Source organism: Mus caroli, unplaced genomic scaffold, assembly GCF_978045245.1.
Source record: "Mus caroli unplaced genomic scaffold, Mus_caroli_1 scaffold_8, whole genome shotgun sequence".
Classification (NCBI taxonomy): domain Eukaryota; kingdom Metazoa; phylum Chordata; class Mammalia; order Rodentia; family Muridae; genus Mus; species Mus caroli.
The window spans coordinates 109,125,039-109,149,191 of NW_028227263.1; the positions used below are offsets into that span (position 1 = coordinate 109,125,039).

The 24,153-nt window shown below is 45.1% G+C and overlaps 1 protein-coding gene across 4 annotated transcripts in view; it reads left to right on the top strand.

The window, feature by feature from the left end:
- The window catches only part of Znf536 (zinc finger protein 536), a 458,344-nt gene that overhangs the window by 115,713 nt on the left and 318,478 nt on the right, over window positions 1-24,153 (top strand). For all 4 annotated transcript variants that reach the window (XM_029479861.2, XM_029479862.2, XM_085841877.1 and 1 more), the window contains exon 3: window positions 7,632-7,743. The gene's annotated coding sequence lies outside the window, so the exon portion shown is untranslated. The remainder of the gene's footprint in view (window positions 1-7,631; window positions 7,744-24,153) is intronic.

Consider the following 24,153-nt stretch of genomic DNA (forward strand, 5'->3'; position numbering starts at 1 on the left):
TAGAGGAAGCAGTGCTTTCTAGAGTTTCTAGCAGGACTCTGTGATGGGGTGCTTCCAATTAGGTGATGAGGACATTATCACAGTCCATCCTAGACCTCATATTGGAGTCGCCATGGGCATGTTCCTTCCTTCCCTCCTGGGTGCGAATGGTGGACCCTATACTTTGGGGGTTGTTGGGTTTGCCTGCTCATCATTGCGTTGTCTGTCATTGTGTTGTTACGGAGCACTGGAGGCCATTGCTGAATGAGTCACTTGGTGGGTGAGGACATTTATTATAAGTAAGGAAGGCATTTATTCTCCAAGGCTGGGCCAATGAGAGTCTTGGGAATTCAAACTCCCAACAGCTAGAAGCTTTCCAGACACCCCTGCATTCAATCCTGGTATTGAGCAGCTGGGAAAGTCAAGGCATGGGAAGGGAATGGACTGTCAATCTCAGACAGTGAATTATGACCGTCCAGGCAATGACCAAGGGTCCTGGTTCTTAGCCCTATGGCCTTGTCACTGCCCATATAAATAAGAATCTACCAGTCCACATTTAGTGTGAGGCACTGACTAGACAGGCCATTCTAGAGCATCTCCTGGGTTACCTTTCTGTGTGAGACGAGCAACAGCAATAGCAGCAACTAATTGTGTGCTGGGCACATAATTGTTTCTAGCGAACTAATTACTGATTCTCTCAGTTAGTTTAAATCATTCTTATGGCCATCACCCCATCTTAAAGAGGAGGAAATGGGCTCTGAGAGGCTATTGAGCATCCAAGGCCCACAGCATAGCATACTACAGAAGGACTTACGCTTGACAGCTCACCCCAAAGTTGGTGCTTGTCCTGCACTCCCTGGCCATCTCTCCTGCACTGCCCTACTGTCTCCAGGTGCAACATCACTGTGGGTGTTCCTCTCTGACTTCATTGTCTGTTTAGTTCTGTCGTTGAGGACAGCATATTGGCTTTTTTTTTTTTAATGACAATTTTATATAAAAAGAGATGGACTGACTTTAGGAAATCTGTCCATCAGTTTGAGGGAGCCTTATCTAGTCCTTAGTAGAGGCTTGAGTAGAAACTCCCATAGGGTGATAGTAGTATGCAAATGAGCTTTGAGACCATGGAGCCCTCAGCTTTAGGCCAGATCCCATAGTTTGTATCTGCTCACACCTTGCTAAGCTCCATCTTGGACAGAGAGTTAACAGTAAGTCTGTGCTGTGACTTGGAGTTATGGTACCCGAGTCTTTAGCAATTCCTCACATCTGTGTATATGAGTTCCCCTTGTGGTGGCTCTCTCCCTATCTCTCCCATTCGACCTCTCAATGAAGCTTCTTTCCCCTCCCTCACTCCTTTGTAACCTCGATTTCCATTTAAGGTCCCATCATGCTCAGGTTTTCTCCATGTGCTGTTTCTATGTAATGCTTTCCTTCACACTTTGGAACCTGTTCTTAAAGGGAATTTATGTGACCACTTCAGTTTTAGAATGTATTACTTCAGCTGTCTTCTACTTCTTTTTTAACATGACACAAATGTGGGCTGTATCTACTCTCTTATCAAGATAGAACAGAAGGAATGAGTCTACAGTGAGGAATTTCACATGGGTTCTTGCTTTCATTCTGGAAGCTAGATGCTCACAGCATCTTATAAGCAACTGGCTTGTGGTAGGGTGTTGGGAGTTTCTTCTTCCCAGTATGTGTAGAGGGCAGCGTCTTATTATCTGCCTGTTGGAACAGTAAGCCCAAGAAATCTCAGGTCTTCCTCAGTGTCCTGGCTGGAGGTAAGACAGGCCTGACTTCCAGCATTGAATTACTAGCAGCATTGGAAATGAGTAGTGGCAAATGGGATTGAAAGGCTGTCCTTGTGAAAAGACTAGAGAGCGTGCAGTTCAGACTTCCCAAACGTGTGCTTTGTTGGTTGGGGTCAACGAGAATGCTACAGCAGTGACATCAGATTGTCAATGCATGGCTTCCACCCCTAAGCTACTAATACCACTGTCACAAAGTGTGAAAGTCACCAGACATCATAAAGACAGCAGCACCAGTGGTTCCCAAACTGATGTCCACAGTAACCCAAGGTTCCAAGGAGAGCTCTGGAAACAAGAGAAGCAGGAGGGTAGAGAGTTACACAGTTCCTTGTGTAACTTGTGTAACTTGTGGAAAGTGTTCCTTGTGGAAAGTGTTCCTTGTGGAAAGTGTTCTGTGTGGAGAAGATGCTGAAAACCCATTGAGGTTTCACCATAGAGCAAAGAATCACAAATGTTGGCTTTGATTGAGTTGGTGGGGCTTTGATAGATAAAATGAAATGCACACTTAGATGGAAGGTTTTTGTGGCCCAGTTCCTTGCTTCAGGTGGCCTGGAACATACAGAATTTCAGAGAGATGGATGCCCATCTGGGATTAAGCTCAATGTGAATAGGGAACCCAAAGTCCTTGGAACACAACTACTCAGCAAGGGCCAGCAATGCTGGCCAGTAGTTGAGCAGTTGCAGTGTGCCAAGACAGAACCTGTAACTCTTGGATATGTTATCGATACTCTATATTTACTTTATTGATGCTAGAGATTGGAGCCAGAAACTATTACATGCTGATTGGTCATCGTTACTTCTCGGTGATACCCCAGCCCCATTTTCTCTATTCTACTGGTGGAGATGTAGTGGTGGTTTTGAGACTGGTGGTATTCCTGCTGGAGCATGTATGCTGTGTGCTGGGAGCAGTGCTCCCATGCCATGGCTCCTCCTATTCAGGAAGATGGTCTGCCCTCTATTGTCTAGCAGGATTATTTTGGGAGTATACTGGGTCAGGGAATTCATCATTAGGAGCTCCCACTGGAGGGCTTAGATAGTTAGGGTCATTTTTTGTCTTCTTCCTGATACTATCAGGCTCTGTAGAGACTCCTATTGGGTGAAACTAAACTCTTGAATAGAAACTCAAGCAGGGGCCTTTATTTGCCATGTTTTCTAATGTGTCTCACATCAACTCTTTGAGTGGTCTTGATAGAGGGATTTATGTATATATTTATTGATTAGGTGTCTATGATAAGGGTCTCAGTTGCAGAACACTTGCCTAACATGCACAAATTCTTGGGTCCCACCCCTAGCACTGTAACTAACAGTAGCAAAAGAATCTCTGTTGGTCCACTGATCTTCCTCACCCAACCACAAATCATTTCTTGATTTGCATTTGCAATTTACTTGTTGATTCATACACTTCCTACTTTTTGATTCCTCCAGTTATCATTCTCGTTCTCATTCCATTCATTCATCCATGACTTTAGATATTCATTTACTTATGTCTTTAGTCACATGTGCAAAGCGGGGGGGCTGATCCTTTGTACGTTCACTCATTCACTTAATGAATAATCCATGCTGAAATGACTTACATTCTCTGGAGCTGTGTCATACTTAAACCAGGTAGGCGCTGGGTGTGGAGGCAGGCCTTTCAGCTTGTGACAAGTGGAAGTTGCATCCATCTCTTGTGATATAAAAACCAAGCGCACTCATTTGTTGAAGCCCCCTTCTCTAGTTTTTCAACACTGTCAAAATATAGTTCTACCTACGTTTGTTTCTTCAATACATCTTCATGTGATCTGGGCCATCTTTGGGTAGTCCTGGAAGTTGAGAACTGGCTGAGTCACTTCCACCAGGAAGGCAATCTATGTATGGTTGGGTCTAGGCTTGTGATGGGTGGGAAGGAATATGCACAGACAGTCACATGAGAGGCAAGAGACACAGCAAGAGGCATAGTGGGGGAAAAAGGGTCACCATAGCCAGGGAGGGATTGGTTGGGAGTATTCTCTTCCCTAATTGCAGAGTTTTCATCCAGTTGTCTTGTTTTGAAATTTCCATTGTTACTGGTGGTCATGGCAACAAAGTCACCTAAAGGAATGCCCCCATGCCTCTTTCCCTAGCTGAGATGCGCATTTGCAAGCTCAAGGACCATAAAACTCAACCTAAAGGTGAGATTAGATTTGTAGTGATAGTAACAATGAGTGGCAGGCAGGCTGAGAATGAGGAGGCTTTAGCCTTAGACTTGGGCTAGCTGGAATAGGGCCTTCAACCTTCCTCACCTGGACGAACACTGGAGAGACCTGTGTCAAGTGCTGAGTTGCCACTATTTCCGCTCCTTTCACATCATGGGTGAAACTTGACAGAAACAACTTAAAAGAGGAGAGGTTTATTTTTGGCTCATGGTTTCAAAGGGTTTCAATCTACCATATGAGGAAGATTTGATGGGCAGACCAGTTCATCGCAGGGGCAGCAGGAACAAAGGCCCCTCACATTTTGGCAGACTAAGCATCAGAGGAAGCATGGAGGTCGCCAGCAGCCATTTAGCTTTTAACTCCACCCTCACCTCTACATGCCAACATGGCTGGCCATCATCTAGGTCCTGCCACCATAGGGATCCTCACATAGCCTTCCAAAATAGTGCCACGAGCTGGGGACCAAGCACTCAAAACAGCAATCTATAGAGAACAATTCAGATTCAGTAGTTCATCTCCCATGAACGTTCCTGGTTGTGTGTGACTCCACTGCACTCATGAGCCTTTCCTGCCTCCAGGGAGGCCATCCAGGATTCTTTGGATAAATTTCACCCAAACCAGTGAATGATTTTCACAAGCGGCATGAGGGACATGTTGGTTGCAGATGGTGTTTTTGTCCTTAACCATTCTGTGAGTGTTGCCCCTCTATATAAAGTCTGTGGGTGCCCAGTGGGAAAACACTGCTACTCCCCTTAGATTGTAGTTGACCCCCATGGTGCCTTCTTTTCTGAAGGCACTCAGGCATCCAAGAAGGGGAGTCTAGATGGCATTTTTTTTACCTCTGTATTAGAACCTTATCCACCTTGAATCTCAACTCATGACCAATGGGAAGAATTCCCTAAGAGACTGGTGCGCATGCTTGAGAAGAATCAGAGAAGGAAGAAGCCATAGGCACATGCACAGTGCTCTTTCCTCCTCAGCCCCCATCCCTGCCCTCAACATCCTAGCCAGAGTTTTGCCTGTTACTCTAGCTGCTTGGTTTAAAATACACAGCCATAAACACTCAGGACAACCAGCAGTATGGCCGGATGTAATATTAATTTCTTTCCTGGTTTGTCTGTGAAAGAGTCAACCATATAAATCACTGTGAGCCTCGAAGACGGAAAGTGAAATCGTATCTTCAGATGGGCGAGTATAGCCTGTTACCATGAAACTCCAAGTAGCATCATGCCTGACCAACTCAAGGGTCTTTGTGTGAGCCTTACTTTAGGTTAGGTGAGACAGTCAGAAGTGCCACCACCCCCGTCTGTGTTGGATCAGAGCCTTGTATACTTATCTGTGGCATATCCCTGGCAAGCCTGGTGTCTGCCGGACAATGTCCCCGGCAATGCCATTTTTCAAGACTTGTTTAATTAACAACCATTTTTGACCTCGGCTTGTTATGAAAGTGTTGCTATTCTCTCCTGCTAAATTATGTCTAATGAACATATTTGCATGTTATCAGATATAGCAATATATCATTTCAAATTTGAGCATTTAAGCCTACATCACTCAAAACAGCTTTTGTGGATTAGTAAGCAGGTGAAATCAAAAATCTCATTTCATATCTGACATTAATAACTTTCGGGGGAGTGAGCATTGACATTCATGTCTGGACCAGAATCGAGCCCAATGTCCTAGAAATACAAGGGCAACACACAAACCTACTCACCAGATAGGAAAATAAATCACACATAATGCAGAATCTCTCCCTTACATGTTAATTAATGTGTGCAATCAATTACTGATGTTACAATATGAGAAAGAAACTGGTGGGGAAAGGGGTAATAAAAAATACCTATAGATTTATCTGCTTCTTTTTTCTATTTAAACAAATAGTCTTCAAGCCCGTGAATACTGTGTTGGGGCATGCTTGGAATAATAAGCATCATAAAATCTAATCAGATTTATAAGAGGAATTGATTGTTGTGGCAGGAGGAGAGGGTGGAAAATAAGCTGAAATTTAAGTGTTAATTTTTATGCTAATCCACAGTGGCTTCATATGAAGCAATTTTGTTCTGTGCCACAAATATAAAATTGTCCCTTGCAGAGAAATGTCAGCTTGCTAGACCTGAAAGCAGTAATTTATTAGGTATGTTTCTATTAGTATGTGTCACAGTTGTTAGCAGGCTATACACACAATGGCGCTTCATACTTATCCTCTAAGTCTGAGAATGTTTCAGCTCAGTGGCTGGAACGTGGGGCATTAATGCATTATCATATGCGGGGTGGTCTGTGCCCTGTGGACAAAAGGCTATTTAATACAATTTAATGTCATTCTGAGAAGAAGTGGAAAAATAAAGACGGGGAATAAAATGGCATCTGTGAGTTTCACAGGGCACTCATGCACAAACCCTCAGTTTAAGAGGTATGACATTTCTGCCAAGAAAAAGAATAAAACTGGGGCATTTTTTTTTATAACCTGTTCCCCACTGCAGTATTTCCTAAATGCTATTAAGTGATCGATTTACACGGCCACATGATGATGTCATCCATAAGAAGGGGAATGCAGATGACAGCAAAATACTACTGACAGTGACCTTGTTTCTGAATCCTTGGAACCCTGTCAGCTTTGCTTCCAGTATATGGTTTCAAAGAATGTACTTTTTGGACAATATCTAGTTACTGGGTAGTGAATTAATAGAGCTAAGGGTTCTGATGCAATTCACATATAGGTCAATTACATGCGCCAACATCTGCTCTGTCACAATCATTTGCATATAGCATTCATATGTTAATGATGCCTCCTTTTACTCAAGTAATATATTTTAAAAACAAGATTTGCATATCAGTTTGGATCAGTATATTACAAGCAATTTATCATTTTCTCCTTCTTGTTATGATTTGAAGAACAATATCTTGAATGATGGCTGCTATATTTGAGCACGGCTCTGATTTATACAAGGAGCCCCTCGGTGGGAAAGCTTCCATTCTAAAGCTGCTTAAAGCCTTATAAATCAATAATGACACAGATGGACTGCTGATAATCTATTTAGAATGCCTGATAGCAAATATTGCCGTACAGATGATTAGAGGGGTAACCATTTTAGAGGAGTCCTGCCTCCCTCTACAAATGGCAAGTTTGAACAACAACAGGGAGAGAGAGGTGCCTGTACACAGACTTCACATCAGACCTTCTCCTCACAGGGTCTGGCTTGCAGAGGGGAAGACCTGGGGAGAAGAACAAAGGCACTTCCCGTTCCTGCCAATATAATCATATCAATCCCTGTTTCTTTAACAAAACAGGTCCTCTTAATGGAATTGTGTCTTCAGGTGTAAATAGCATTAAAAGCTGCTTCTCGGGTCCTCTTTGCCCCGATACAGAGCAAGGAGTGAGAAAATAAAGTGGAGGCTGTCAGAAGTGGCAGCTGTTTGGAATCCTGATAAATATAAGCTCTTATTGATCTGATGGAAATAAAGGATCTCAGTGCTAGGCAGTATTTAGCTTCTTGTCTACGGCACATCACCGGTGGCCTTGCATGGGGATAGATTTCCATTCTCATACTCTGGATTTGATTTCATCTTTTAACCTTTGCAGCTGAGTTTCCTTGACCTCCAAGTATGGCTGTGATTTCCTGAATTTGTTACATTTTGCTTTACATGGTTTCTTTCTCTATTTCCTTTTTCGTGACAGGGAGCTGGGACCCACCCCTCTGGCCATCTTTCAGCAACCAGAGCATCTTTTCCGAGGAACATTCTTACTAGACTGACAGTCTTTAAGTCAAGCATGCAGTGAGGGTGTTAAGGTAAGTCTCACCCTACTAGAGCTGTCTGCCTGGACACTCCTCACTTCTTCCTGTTTGCCCTGTTGAGCTCACACAAATCCAATTTAAGCCATCTACTGTGCACCCCAGTCAAGCATCTCCTGGCTACTAGAGGAGGCACCTACACCCACCCAGTAAAACCATCGGCTGTGGCTCCTGGGGACCAGCATCTCTTTGAGGTTGGGGTGGTGGCGGTTTAAAACAAAAGGATCTGGAAGACCAATGTTCTATTTTCTCATGGCACTTCACCCCCCTCCCCCCCAATGTTGTGTTTTCTACTCGGTTGCTTAATTCCTTTCTGGAGTTTTCTTCCGGGACAGAGATGAGGCTCCAGCTCAAAATCCTGAGGTGCTGTTCGTGTTTTTCTGGTTCCAAGAGAAGTGCTGCTGTTATTTTGAGTAGTTTTGATACAACCAAATCAAAGTGAAGATTTGAAATGGCTTTTCTGAAAGCCCAAGCTGAAGTCATAAATTATTCTGCACCGCGATTCTTTCTGATAGTGAAACCGTACCTCTGCCTGACATTGCTGCAATGGGAGAAAGTGAAAGTTAAAAATAAAATGAAACATTTAAATCTGGGCTGTTGAGAAGCTCAGATAGACATCAAGGCCAGTCGATAGAGGCTCCTATCAATTAGACTTCCACGCTTATCATTCCATATTGGCTTATTAGCAATTGCCTGGGTTCAGGGTTCCAGGATTAAGAATGTGAAGGGCTGGGGGGCAGAGGGGAGGCTTATGCGAGGAAATAGCAACCTGTGAAAAGGCCAGGTCTGTGGCTTCCTCTATTTGCAGGAGGCTGGGGACAGGCTGGTGGTGGCATCGAGGCCTTGTTGTGATTCTTGCGGGAGGAAAATGTCTATAGTGAGAAGGTTGGAAGTTTTCCCTAGCCTACCCCGTTATTTGAGTCGGAAAGTGTTGATTTCACACCGTGCTGAGTGTTTTCCCGCAGCTTCTTAGTGGGTGTATTCTATGTTGAGAAAAAGGAGCAGTTAACGAAAGCAGTAGTGGGGGCCATCAGAGGCCTGGCAGGCCTGTGACTTTGCCGATCCCAAGGTGCCCTCTAGGAGAGGGGTGGGCAGCTCAGGAGCTCCAGCCTAGAGCTTGCAGACGGAGCTTCTGGCTAGGTCCCTCCTCGGCATATCGCAGGCGGGAACAATTTTTGGTTCTTTTGCTGCTGGGTTGGGAAAACAAGCCCGTGGTTGCCAGTAAGGTTTGGAATCTGCCTGCCAGATAAGGGAATGTCTGTGAAGACTATTTTCCCTCTTGGGAGGCAAAACACAGATGGGGGAGTTCGGAGTCTAACAGCATTCAGCTGCTACATTGATGGTAGGAATTCTGCAGTGTGGATGCTCATGGTATCCGAAGGCCAGGTTTTGCATCGCTGCCGAGGGCCGCTGGTAGGGAGTTGGTGGGACTGGCTGTTGAGAGAACAAGTACATAAGCTTGTTCAGAAACATTCTGTACTCAGTGCTTCTTGGGGTAGGAGAGGAAGCACCGCCGCCATGCTGGGCACTTCCGCCATGCTGCCCAGTTCCCCCTTGACTCCCTTTGGCATGGGATATGAAAGAGAACAAAAATGAACTACCTAACCGAGTGCACCCTACACCTCCAACCCTGCCTCCTGCAGACATACAGGAAAGGAAGGCCATGGGTTTCCTCTGAGGGAGACACACACCACCCCTAGTTTGGGCGGCTTTCACACTGTAGGACAGGCAGTGTCTTTTGGCTCACCAGGTTTCCCAGCACTAAGGCACATATTTTGCAGCTAGTCACTGGACTAAACTTTGGGCTTCCTGGAACTTAAAGGACAATCAGGACCGTCATATGCAGGAGATATGGTCAATAAGGAAGCCTGAAGTTGTAGACTCCATTGATCCTAATACTCTGCCTAATTCTTCTTACGTGTATGTGCCTGAGAGTTTATGAGTTTGGCACAGAAAAAGAGCAACAATAGTAACTAATACGAAGATAAAACAGTGCCAGCAATGTCTATTCATAAATGCCATGCAAATGTGGTTTCACAGGCAGGGGACTGAGGTATGTGCGGTCTATGGGGTAAACCATAAGCAGGTATGAGGATTTTTTTTCTGGGTGGGAAATGTATACCTTGGGATGACTTGAGGGATGTGTGTCATGTGACCAGGAAGTCAAATTGAAACTTTACTTTCAAGAACAGATTCTTTTTTTTTTTTTCCAATTTTAAAAATTAGGTATTTATTTCATTTATATATACCCCCCCCCCACTCCCCTACCCACCCACTCCCACTTCTTGGCCCTGGCGTTCCCCTGTACTGGGGCATATAAAGTTTGCAAGACCAATGGGCCTCTCTTCCCAGTGATGGCCGACTAGGCCATCTTCTGCTACATATGCAGCTAGAGACAGGAGCTCTGGGGTACTGGTTAGTTCATATTGTTTCAAGAACAGATTCTTATCCTCTGAGGATCAATAGACAGGTCTTGAGAACAGGTAACTGATATGTGGGTATCCCTCTCCTAGTCTTTTGAATTTCAGCTCCAGTTCCCAGGCTCTCTAAGGGCCTGTACTGGGAAGGGCCGACAGCCAGTGAGAGGAGAGAGCCTTGAACTGGCCCTGAGCTGTTTCTTAGAGTCTGGAATTTTGTGCAGGAGATATTTCCTCACTTACACACTTTCAGTTTTCTGTAAAGGGCACTTGACTTTGTGAAGTCTCTTTTCTTTTCTCTATTTTTAATGACAGAAGCTTGAAGCTTCTGGAAGGACCACTTGTTCCTGCTCATCTTGTATCTCTCCTCAAACTTGACCTTGCTCTTTCATCTGGCCTTGCATTTCAGAGCTTGGGCTTTGAAAACATCCATATCCATGATATCTTTGTTCAGGGAGATATCCTTGTGGACATGAGGCTAGTGTAGTTATAAATACTTTCTCTCTCTCTCTCTCTCTCTCTCTCTCTCTCTCTCTCTCTCTCTCTTTCACAAACACACACACACACACACACACACACACACACACACACACATCTTTGATTTCTTCCTGTTCCTTCTTCCCCATGGAGGCTGTCTCTTTGAGGAGATGGTGATCAATTGCAGCTCCCAGAAAATGTCTACAGGAGCGGTCTGAGGCCAACATTAATGTTCTTCAGAATGAAGGCTCTGCATCCACCTAGGATTAGCATCACTTTCCCGGGTTTCAGGAGCTTTCCTATTTTGACAGCAACCAGCAGACGCACAGCTGAGAGACTTTGGAGTCTTGAATAACTGATGTTTAGGCCAGGAGTCCTGGCTACCTATAGCCCCAGCACCAAGGAGGCTGAGGAAGGAGCCATCAGACAACCTCAGCCTAACTGGCAGCTGAATTGTAAGCCAGCCAGGGCAACTTAGAGAACCTGTTCCAAAATAAAAAGCTGAAAGTCTAGTTGTGGTAGTACACAGCTGTAATCCCAACACTTACTAAGCCGAGGCAGGAGGATCTTGAGTTCAAGGTTATCCTAGCGAGGTTGTCTCAAGATTCTTTTTTAAAGCAAGTATCAATCTCAACTTAAATGGAAAACACAAGAAAGTAGCCAAATCTGGTTTTATGTGATGCTGGAAAATATTAAGGCTTAGCAAAGAAATAATTTAGAAAAATGTGTTTTATTGCAATCAGAATTAATTACAATGTCCATCTTTAAGGCTTAAAAACACAAAAGGGTAAAGAAATTTAAAATAGTGAACGGAGTAAAGAAAGTATATCAGAAAACACAGAGTCAGGGAACAGGTACTCTTACGAAGCTTGTTGAAGCTTAAAATTAGGAAAATTATAAGAAAATCTGTAATTGTTAAATTTGGTAAACAACTTAGTGGGCTCTGTAAACAACTGGAACTTGGTTCAGGGTTTATTTGTGAAGGCACCCCCCTCAAGAACTAACTGAAATACAAGATACCGTAGTAAAATGGGCTTAACCTAGAAATATTCTCCAGGCTTTCTTGATTTCTTAGTCAAGGTATTTGACAAAAGATAACCCCTTAATGAGAAAGAGGATGGGTGTGGAGTTGGTTGATTAGGAAATAGTAAGGATCAAAGAGAAAATGGGAGTGGACCCCCCCCTCAAATAGGTTGTACAAAATTTTGTTTCCAATTAAAACAGTAAATAAATAATAAAAATGGATGGAAGCATGGCTCAGTTTGCCTAGCATGTGTCTAATCCCGAGGACTGCACAAATTATATCAATACAATAAAATAAAACAGGAAAGCTACAGAAACGCACCTGTTGACTTCATGTGTCATTACAACAGAAGTGTTCAGACAGTACCTCTCTAAAAGGAGCAAGACAACAGCCCCCAAGCCCATAATCCATCCCTCAAGAAGACCCCCATGGTCAGGTCAATGAGGGCCAGGGGCTTCCAGAGGAAATGGTACTCAGAGCATCCAAGTCTTCCACTTCTCACCCCCCACCCCCCACTTCTCATTCACAGCTCCCCTAGGCTGAGCTCCCTGTGGGCCAGGAGCTTCTAAAAGACCAGCCTCCAAAATCAGCAAGAATTACCATCAGCCTCTGACCTAAACCATCCACACAGGCTCAAGCGTTGAATACTTGGCCACCAGCTGGCAGTGCTGTTCTGGGAGGTGGTGGCAGGGCTCTAGGAACCACAGAGATGCTCAACTCAGAGGCTGGTCCTGCTGTGTCTCTACTGACCCCAAGCTAGCATCCCTTCCTGGGTAATCATGGCCTTATCATGCTACAGGGTTGGTATTTTGGGAGTGCAGAGGAGCAATGGAGATGGCAGGTTCTCTGTGAAACTGATAAGGTGTACATATGGAGGGGATGCTTTATGTCTTGCTGGATCTTCACCAGGATCCTTTGGAACTCATGGAGGTTAGATTTGCTCATAACTGCTTTGTAGACAAGGGATGAAGTGGGAGTAGAGTTCTGATTTCTTCAGGGAGAAAAAAAAAACACAGCCTTAACTCTAGAGAGCAGGCAGAGAGGAATTTTCTGCTGTATAAGCATTGCTAAAGGTTATCTCAGTCCACATGGAAGCTGCTTAGCAGGTAGACCATGGCATGAACCTCCATCTTCTAGGCATAGACACGGAGGCTGAGGAAGTTAAGCCGTCTCTCTCAGGATGCATAGCTGGCAGGTGGTATAAAACCCTTGGCTTTTCTCATCTCTGGGACCGAAACCTTGCCGTAAACAGTTTAAAGCAGGGATGATTTATTTTGGCTCATGATTTCAGAGGGTTCAGTCTGTGTCTCTTGGCCCCCAAACACTTAGACAGAACATCATGGTGGCAGGAACACGTGGTAGAGGAGAGAAGTTTACGTCATGGAGAACAGGAAGTAACACAGACAAGACAGAAAGAGTTGGCCCAAAGGGTCTAATGCTAGGGACACATTTCCTTTAGCCAGACACCATTTTTTTTTTCTGGACAGTGCCACCACCTGGCTGCTAACCGTTCAATGTGACATGAACAGGAACCTGTGGAGGGAGGTCAGCTTTGAGCCATGGCAGATAGGAAGGCCAGAGTCTGACAGAAGCTCTTGCTGACTTAGAGAGGCCCTTCAGAAGTTTTGGGAACAACAAGGCCATGGCAGTCCAAGCTGAGACTTCAAAGCAGAAAGCAAGGGAACCAGTGGTTGGGATGCCAGATGGACAGACATGGTAAGACAATGCAAGCAGAGAAATTGGGCAGGTGAGCTCCATTCGGGCATTGCTTTGTAGGCCATGTCGAGGCCACAGTTGTTCTCTATTTCTTCTATCATCTTTAGTTGTTTTGTTTTGAGGTACTGCTAAATAAATCCTGCAGCTTTGCACACGCTAAACACACAATTTAGCACTGCACCCTCAGGCTCTTCACTTCTGGTTTGCTACTTTTAACCAAAGAAAGCATCTTGAGAAACAGGCCATCCCAGGTGTGGAGATTCTCCTAGATAATTGGATTAGAATGAGCCTTGCAATGACTTCTGGTGGTCTGGTCACTGTGGTCTGGTTTCCTCTGGAGGGATGCCTGGTGACTGGTCCAAGCTGGCGGTCAGCCCTGGGAGGAACCCACTGTATACTCAGCAGCAGAATCAGCATGCTCTGGGCAGTCCTGGGAGCCAGTGGTGGGTGCCTGGGGCAGAAGTGGTCCCTCTAACCCCAGATCCTTGGACTGGCCAAGATCCCAGGGGAGAGGGCATCTGTACTGTGTACATGCCATCCTGGGATTCTGGAAGGAGGAGAGGGAGTGTGATTCGTTCTTGGCAGCCTGGGCTTTGTAGTGAAACCCCATCTTAAGAAATAAAAAGGGGCTTAGTGAGATAGATGGCTTAGCAGTTGGTTAAACACACTTGTTGCCCAGCCTGATAGTAGGAGAGAACTTACTCCCAAAAGGTGTCCTCTAACTTACATAGACACACACACACACACACACACACACACACACACACACACACACAGAGAGAGAGAGAGAGAGAGAGAGAGAGAGAGAGAGAGAGAGAGAGAGAGAGGTGTAAGAGTTTTTAAAAAATTAAAATCAAAACTAGAGTTTTGTCAATGCTGTGGTTTAGATGTGGTTCCCTTGGGCGAGGCAGAGACTGCTGTTACAAGCAGACTTCTCACAAACTCCAGCTCACCCACAGACCCAGGCAATCACAGGGTTCACAGGGTTCGTAGCAGCCTTTGTGATCAAACTCACCTTCATCTCATCCCTGAGGTGCCGAGGCCCAGAGGAGGTAGAGAGCTTGCCTAGGATTGTAGGACGTCATTGACAGAGTTAGACTCCAAACCCCCACCCCCCATGTGTCTCTGCCCAGTCTCATTCTCACACGGACACAGTGAACCACTCCTCATGCAGATAGATGCAGATAGACTGGGGACCACTCCTGGCTTAAAGGAAGCATTTGGAGGTTTTACAAGGGGGAGGGGGACATTTCTTCTTATAGCTGTCACAGTATCTGTGAGTGGCAAGCAGTGGTTGGTGACATTTTCTGTGACCAACTTCCGGTATTATCAATTGTCATTATTGGAACTTATTGCCCTTCATTTGAGTGGAAACAATATATGATGGGACACACCTGCCTGTCTTTTCATATTTTTGTCTCCTTGCCAAACCCAGGCAGGCCTACATCTGATCCGTGTGACCCCAGAGCAGGATCACCAATGTTTCTTTTTTATTTTCCCCTCCCTGCTGCTAACAACAAGGTTACATCTTTACACAAAAGTTTCTGCAAAATGGACGTGGCGGTACAGGCCTATAATTCTGGCACTCAGGAGGTCGAAGGAAGAAGCAGAGTTAAGGCCAACATGGGGCAAGACCCCATTTCAGGAAAGCAGAAGAGGGGACAAACAAACTTCTACAAATAGCATGCCCATGGACAGGATGGGGCTGCAGCCCACACTCAGCAGTGGGCACAGGGGGTTCTCACACAGACATGCCAAAGAAGAACTGGCCAGCACTGACCCCAGCCACTGGGTGGGATGGCCTGGGTTAGAAGGCATGGATAGCACATGGAACATGGGAGACGGCATGGGCAGTCAGCCCCACACTGATGGCTGCATATGGAGGGGTGTGTGTGGAGGTGGGGGAGCAATAGCTCTGACTACATCTGCTGCTAGCAGAGGAGGGGTGGATGTGGAAAGCAAAGAGGTCAGGTGGCCCCGAGTGGGACTCCCAGAAGCCGCCTTCCTCTGTGTCACCCCAACACCCAAGTCAGAGGTGATGCAGGACACTTGGTTCTTGTCCCTGTGAGGACCAAGGGTGGAAGGACCCCTCGCTGTACTCAGCAAGGGGAGCTGCCCGCGCAGGTGCTTCCCCTGTTCCAAAGCCTTGAGGTTCCTCAGAGTGGCTGATGCACTTTTTTTCCTCATCAGTATATGGAAGGCATTTCCTGACCCCCTATCACAGGGACCTGAAGTTTTCCTCTGGGGCCCTTCTGAGTTGCTCATGTTGACCTGGAAGAGCAATACACCCACCTCCCTATGCCCTACCACTTCCTGGCCCCTCAACCTTGCTCCTTCCTTCAAAAGGTTCCCATGTCCTAAACTCCCCTGGGATGATGAGTGAGAGTCAGAGAGACAGGAAGTGACCCAGCACAGGATTGGGGAGGAGATGGCACACCTCTCTGAGAAGCCTGAGGGTTTTCTTGGATGCCATGAAGTACTATCCAGGTGATTTTGGGGGGAAGAGTCTGAATTCCATCTTGCCCTCACTTTTTGTTGGCCCCTGTACCTGCTCCAGCCATTTCTGCATAGTCCCTTCATCTGGTCCACATACAACATGGGGTTTCTCTGTGTGTTATATTATTTGTTTTTATTTCTGTAATCCCTTTATTGTTTGCACAACTGCTGTCAGACTGTTGCCTGAAAGTATCACAGGATAATTGCAGAACGCCTGCATAAGTAATTCCTTACGAAATCGGGCCTTGTCTGCATATAAAATTGTTTTTCGTTGTGGCATACATGGCCTTCATTATACGGAGGCTGTTTACAGGGAGGGGGGCACACCTTGCCCACAGGCCCTGAGATGGGAGGGCCTGGCACTAGGAAATAATGAAATATAATATGATCATTCTATATGATCATTCTTCTCCCTTTTTTCTTTTTTTCTTTTCTCTTTCCTTTTCTTTTTTCTCTCTCTCCCCTTTCGTTTTAGTCATCTGACATTTCTAGAAGGTGACAGACAGACCAAGGCTGTCAGGAAAAGCCCAGCTTGGGCAGGAGGGAGGCGTCTGCCCAGATGAGGGGCCTGGGTTGACTGGTGTTGCTGGGGAAGGAAGGGCCACTCACTCCTCCCGGGCTCGCACTGGGCATCTCTTCCGACCGCATTTCTTCGATATTAATGGTGTGTGGTAGTGAAAGAAATGTGTTTTATTCTCAAGTCTAACCCTGCTGTTATCAAAGTAACTTCCAGCTTATTAGCGACAAAGGACTTTTCTCCTCTCCGCTGCCCTGTTCGCCAGGGCTTCCTGAATTAAACTGCTGTTTCCTGTCCTTTATATGCATGACCACATCTGGGTAGCTTGCTCACAGCCCCGCTGCTTAATAACAATCACCTTCCCTTTCAGTCTCTGCTGATTGTTTCTAATTCACTCTGACAGATAGTGCCTGACAACTTGCTGGCTTCTCCCTCCCTCCGTGACCTGAAGTTACTCACGGCACTTATATAGTCTGTCATTTTTAATATTTGATTTCATTTTAAGTTATGTGTTTTACTGAGAAGATGAAACCAAAAGAAAAAAATGAAAGAAAAAAAAAAGAAAGAAAAAAGAAAAAATAGAAGAGGAGGAAGAAGGGGGGTCTTGCAACTGAATATAAGCTTAACCCTTCTTGCCCCGCGGCCCTGTTTCTTCCTGCTGAGGCAGGCTGAGCAGGGGCTACATTTTCTTCCTTTTGGGTTTTGGGCTTCTACTTGTCCTTCCTTATCTTGTTTGTCTTACATTTTTGAAACAGATCTTTCTTTAAGCTGAGGTTGGTCTTGAATCCATCATTCTCCTGCCTCAGCCTCCCAAAGTGCTGGATGACGGGTGTGTACACTCGCACTGACAGCAGTTTCATGTTGGGTTCTTTCCTTTAATGGTGCTTGATGGACTTTTGGGGTTCACTGTGGTGCTCTCTGATTTGCAAAGTGGAACTCCATCTTTTGGGAGAGGTTGCTGTAGGTTGAAGGTATGGTAGAGGGATTGGGGCATGCCTGAAGGATCAGCTCTGGTAAAGATGTCCAATGTGGAATGACCAGTCTCTTCATACGTGTTTCTTTTTGTACCAGCAGACAGGGCAAAGAAATGTCAACTGTCTCTGGGTTGGAGATGGGCCACTTGGTGTGACATCTTCCAAAGAGTGGGGTGGGGTGGGCATCAAGGTGGTGGGCAGCAAGATTGAAGCCTAAATTTCCTTCTGTCATGTCTTATTTGAACCTGCCTGCCTCTCACTAAAGACCTTGTGGGATGGATGTGCATCTCCAAGGCTTGATGAGCATCCTTTGTCACTTCAAGGCGCACCCCACCCATGGTGACTTTGGCTTTGTTTGTCATGAGACAAAAGCTCCTGTGTCCCTCCTGGCCCTTCAGAGGTTGAAAGCTGTGAGGCTGTGCATTAGGTCAGCTTTGAAAATGGCCAGCATCAAATAAAGGGGCCCTTTCACCCATGAGGTCTGTCTTCTGCTGATGGATGCCTGTCTGTCTATCCATCCCACACAGAAGGGAAGCCAAAGATGTACGGGAAGGGGGGATCTGGGTTGAACCTCAGCTAAAGAACTTCCAGTTTCCCTAATTGTCTATGACTGCCCGTGGCATGGCTACCCTTGGATCGACTCTTTGATCACTGTCAGGGGGCTGTGCCACAGCTCCACTAAGAGTGTCCTCTGACCACCTGGAGCAATGAAGGGCCAGTCCTTGGGACAGAAGCAGGCTCTACTGGTGACCTCAGGTAGATGAGGCTTGCTTTCCAAATCCATCTTGCTAGAGCAGCCTGCTTCGGGTGAGGTAGCACAGGTAGGGTCTTTCTTTGAGTTAGTCAGTCACAATAGGACTTGCTTGTCATAGGTTCAAGGCTCATTTTTTTCTAGAGCCTTGGAGGCACTCCTCTCCCTGAGCACCAAGAATAAACTGAGGAATTAGATGCTAAGTGGAGACACTTTTTTTTTTTAAATCATTTCCCTTTTCTTCTTCTGAATGGGGAAGAGAAGGCCAGAAAAAAGATCTATCTTTAATCATTTTGTGATGATGGCTGGATATTTTGTAAGATGCTGTCTTGGTTTTGAGACATCCTAATTAAAATTTAAAAGAGGATTATCCGTAAGAAACCAGGTACACACAGGCTGTTGGCTTTCAGCTGTCTGCATAGAATAAAGACCTACAAATGTATCAGTGAGTGAGGCCCTTGTTAGATTCAGCTGTGCGGCTTTATGGGGACGGAAGATAGGCCAGGAGTATGGAAAAGAAGTGGAGAAAAGATCTTTCCTTCCACACTTCTAACCTTCTGGGGTGCACCAAGTCTCCCAGCCTGAGTGAATGTAACGTGGCGCACTTGGCAATGGTGTTCTTCTAATCTGTCTGTCTGGTCTTTTAAGATTCGCCCCAGCTCTTTGAGATGCAAGGACAGGGACTGTCAGGAGGACACTCATTGTAGGATTCGGAAGATGGTTCTGCTCTGGGATTTAACCTCTAAAGATGGACAAATTATGCTTTCCTACCTACTTTCTCAAAAGGACCACTGGCCTGTCATTGGCTCTTGAAGTCAAATCCAGGCTTTGGCTTTGTGCTATTCAATGGGCTTCCATTTATTACTAGTTGGGTTGGGGCGGACCCCTGGAGTCCTAGGCTGAGGGTGGAGGAGGCATAGACTGCTCTACCTTTTCTTGTCACTGTGACACAATACTAACAAGGAAAGCTTGACAGGGGAAGGAGTTAGCTTTATGTATTCCTCTCTTTTTCTGTTTATTTCTGAGATTGTGATTTGATTACAGTGTCTCTCCCCTTTTCAGATCTCCCTTTAGATTCTCCTATATACCCCTCCCCTCACTCCTTCAGATTTATGGCCATTCGTTTCTCATCAAATGTCACTGCATGCATATACGTGCTTGCATATACATCTAAAATCCCAAATAGAACCTGCTGAGCCCATATAATCTTACTTCTATGTATAACCGTCTTCAGAGCTGACCGTTTGGCACTGGAGAACAAGTGGGCATGCTCTTCCCTGGGGAGGGCTGCTTCTCCTGCTTCCGGCTTTGCTGCTTGCCTGTAGTTCTCTGTGCTGGGCTTTTCCCCATGCAGTCTGGCATGCGTGTTGATTTCCTCCTTGTTCAGTTAATATTTAGGAAGCCATGTTGGTGAGACTTTACCTTCCAATGTTACTAGGAGATACAATCCTAGAGCAAGGTCCCTGATCTTTTGGCTCTGTCAACCTTTCTGCCCTTTTCTGCCATGTTCCCCCTGCCTTAGATGTAGGAGTGGTATTGTAGGTGTGTTCACTGGGACTGTGTTCGTCCACTCTACATACTTTATTGGTTGTAGTCTTCTCTTGTGGTCTCTGGCTGTTGCAAAAAGAAGTTTTCTTGATGAGAGGTGAAAAATACCTCTCTCTGTGGGTATAAGGACAAATATTTATAGATTATTGATAGAGAGTATGTGTTCTCATTCATAAGGATACAATTCTTCATGGCAGGGCAGGCAGGGCAGCTGAAATGGTAGGGTTCCAGTCATGAGAAATTGCTGCTTGGCCAAACAAGAAGTGAGTTGCTTAGGCAGGAACTGGAGTTATGCTAAAACCTTTAGGCCCCTCCCCTCGGCCAACATCCACTAGCTACGCCTCATGTGTAGCATCACTGGCTGGGGACCAAAACACATGTGCCCACAGGGAACATTTCATACTCAGATCATAATGTCTACTTCCTGTTTGGTCTTCGGCCAGCAACTCCACCAAGCGGGAAGTGCAGTAAGCAATCCAAGCTTTCTGTGGAGTCACCAAAGCAGCATCTCTATTCATTTAGGTTCCTATGATTTGAAAGACACTCAGTGACATCATTTTTGACCCCTTGGCCTTTCTCAGAATGCATCTTATATGTAGCACTATAAATTGGTGTGGTCCCAGGCCTGAACCTGAGGTGTCATTGACAGTAGCCTTTAGAGGAGGCCACCTACAGAGGTAGGGCAAGGACTTCCTCAAGGACAAGGTATAGGGAACTTTTAGTCTCTCTGACCCAACACGGAGCTACAACTGTGGAAGAAAGATGACACACAGAAAGCTACCTCATACAGGCAGAAGTAACTCAGGTTACCCTAGGGATAAAAATGGGAACCAAGTGAAAAGCCAGATAAGAGATTGGTTCACCAGAGAAAGGGGGAGAGGATTAAGATGTTGCTAATACGAGATAGAAGCAGTAACGACTGTGGCTTGTCTTAGGCCAATCATGATGCAATTAAAAAGGCAGAAACCTGAGTGGTTGTACCACTCAGACAGAGCATGATGGGAGCAGAGCATTGGAACAGGACCTGGGGGACCAGGAAGAGTCCCACAAATAGACATTAATCAAAGAAGAAAGATATTGATGGAAGGAAGCAGGGCTTATTCTATATCTATATCTACATCTACATCTACATCTACATCTACATCTACATCTACATCTACACCTACACCTACACCTACACCTACACCTACACCTACACCTACACCTACACCTACACCTACCTCTACAGCTACATCTATCATCTATATTGTATCTATCTGTCTATCTGTCTATCTGCCTGTCTATCTATCTATCTATCTATCTATCTATCTATCTATCTATCTACCTATCTATCTATCTGCCTGTCTATCTATCTATCTATCTATCTATCTATCTATCTATCTATCTACCTACCTATCTATCTATGTGCCTGACAAAAGGGGAAGTGGTGGGTCAATCCAACTAAAAGGAAGGGACAAGAACCTTGTGAACACCAGGGTCAGGATTGGTGGGGTGGGGAAGGATTCTGGGGCTGTCTTTGGAACCTAGAGTACAGGAAACAGGAGAGCAGGCACAAGAAAACTTGTGGGTGGGAGCCTGGTGGTGAGAGGTGTGTTTAGGGGGAGGCGTCTGTGATAAAACTGGATCCAAGCACTCCATAACAAGGGGACTGTTTTTCAACTGGAGATAGGAAACTGGGGATGGAGAGCCACGGTAGCTGACGTTGTCTTTGCTCATGGTGCCCCTGGGAAGAAAGAGGCAGTGCATGGTCATTTTGACTTAGGGTGTCCAGGCTGTGTCCAGTCTGCCCCTGGAGCTTTGTGGTAGGCAGTCCCCGATGCTCTCGGGTCAGGCCTATGAACAGGACTTGGCAGCTGGCTTTTAAAATAATAAGAACAAAATGATTGCTCTTTAGGAAACAAAGCCCACATTTATATTCATCGGGGTCCTATGTGTTCTTTTTCTTCCCACACATACACAAAAGATGCACTCTGGGTGAGACAAGGAGCTGGTGTATGCCAATGTCAAGAGCAGGCAAGGACAGCGAAACAATCGACAGATTCATCCATTCTGCTTTAACTTGGGTTCCCAGAGAGGGATGTGAGTTTGCTCAACTCTCTGTGTCCTGCTTTGCTCACAGTGTGAACGTGTTGACTAAGCTTGGCTTCCTGGTTGGAGGGTCAGGCCCCATGGCTTTTAAACATGCTTATATGAAATCCAAACACTCATGGTCATTGGCCATCTGAAGTCAAGACTCAACTTATGAGGCAAACACGTAATTATCTTGTTTATTCAGGGTATAAATAGAGTCCATGCATTTTAAAATTTTTCTTCCTGATAAGGACTTTGGCTAGCATTCGGTCTTTAGATAGTTCCTCCTCCTCCTTCTCCCTCCTCCCCTCCCTCCCCCTCCTCCTCTCCCCCCCCTTGCAAATTTAGGGTTTTGTTGCTTTTATTTACTTACTTTTATGACAGGATCTCATGGTGTAGCCCAGATTGGTTTTGACTGACAGCCCTGGTGCACTCATCTCTGAATGTGGGCTGTGGACATGCACGAACACACCTGGCTTCTTCCCTACGTTTTCCTTAATTTTCTCTTCCCTAGTCCTCTCTCCTTTTTCTTTCTCCCCCCATCTCTACTATTTGACCGTCTTTCTCTTGTTCTCTCCCTATCCCTGTCTCTCCTCTCTAAGCAGAAGGAATTGCTGAAGGCAGCACAGCTGGCCTAGACGCAAGACTAACTCATGTCATTTTTGAGACAGAACCCCACATCGCCTAGCATCAGATTCACAAAGCAGTTGAGGATAGCCCCAAACTTAGGAGGATCTTCTTGCCTTTATCTAAAGAGGACTGGGATTGCAGGCATACATCTCCACACCCAGGTTTTTTTTTTTTTTTTTTTTTTTTTTTTTTGTGGTGCTGAGGACAGACCCCAGGGCTTCATCTCTGCTAGGCAAATATGCTACAAACTCAGCTACAGGCCTGGCAATCCTCTGAGTCACTCTTTCTTGCCCATCTCTTTTGGTGGATGGTGCTACCTGCCCATGGAGGGCACTGCATACTTATATGAATCTTTGCTATTTCTACAAATCCATGGCTGTCCAGGAAGCTCACATCAGCTTGGATAGATCAGCTAAGGTCCATGTCCAGCTTAACAAAGCCTACTGGGACTGAGTCCCCCCCCCCCATCCCTAGGCCTTTGTGTGTGGCTCAGTTCACACCTGGAAGAGGTTCTTCAGCTTTATGCCCAGCTTCCATCTTTCTCACCTCATCTGATTTTTATTATATCAATAATAAAACACCTGCTCTTATGTTCAATTGTCCTTTTATGAAATACTATATTTAGTTTTGTTCTAAAAATACTATCTATGAACTTTGGTTTGATGAATAAATACTTTGTATTTGGTGACAAATAAATACTTTCTTAATTTTAAATATTCACGAAATTATATAAACAATTGAATATTAATTAATTATTTTTTCATTGGCCCCTGAAGCTGCCAGGTATGATGTAGTAGTGTGTGTGTGTGTGGGGGGGGGGTAATATCCTTAGGGACCTTAGTGTGGCCTTGCTTGGAATGCTTGTGCCCTTCCAGGAGTTTAGGATAGATCTCATTATTTCCTGAGCTACTACCTCCTGCTATCCTGGAGGGGCTTCACTGCTCCTAAATCTGACAAGTTTTTCTCTGTCCTCATAGCCATAGCCTCTACCTTAGAGTCCCCAAAGGGCAGTTATTTTTGTGTGGTTGGTCACATCTGACAAAGGTGTGAACCTCAGGGAGCCAAGCTTTCTGATGGCTCTGTCATTTTCCTTATTGGATTGCCACTATCTTGTTTTGTTTTGTGTTTTTAATATTGCTTTATTTGTTGTTTTTAGCTGGAGCCTTGCCATGTAGCCCAGGCTGCCCTCACTCGCCATCCCGGTGCCTCAGTCTCTTTAGTGCTGGGATTATGAGTGAGAGGCACCCTGCCTGGCTAGACTGCAGGCCTCTTGAGAGCAGATACCTGCTCTTCCATGCCTCACTGACAAAGCCAGCTGTTAGTCTGTCATTTGTCATCTGCATCTATGTGTGTGTATATATATATATATATATATATATATATATATATCTGCCATCTGTAGATCCACGTCTGTATATATCTGTCATCTGTGTGTCCTTAGAGTTGTAGACCCACATATCTACTATGTGTCATCTATCTATTATCTACCTTCTATCTATCTATCTATCTATCTATCTATCTATCTATCATCTATTTATCATCTGTCTATTGTCTATCATCTATCTATCTATCTATCTATCTATCTATCTATCTATCTATCTATCTATCATTTATCACCTAAGGCACCTGTCTCTCCAACCATGTCATGTCATCTATCTATCATCTTTACTCTCTCTATATCATCCACCTATTCTATCTTTGTAACTATTTACTATTTACCTATTCAATCAATCAATCAATCAATCAATCCATAAATCATCTATCATTTATCTTTTCTAACACCTGTT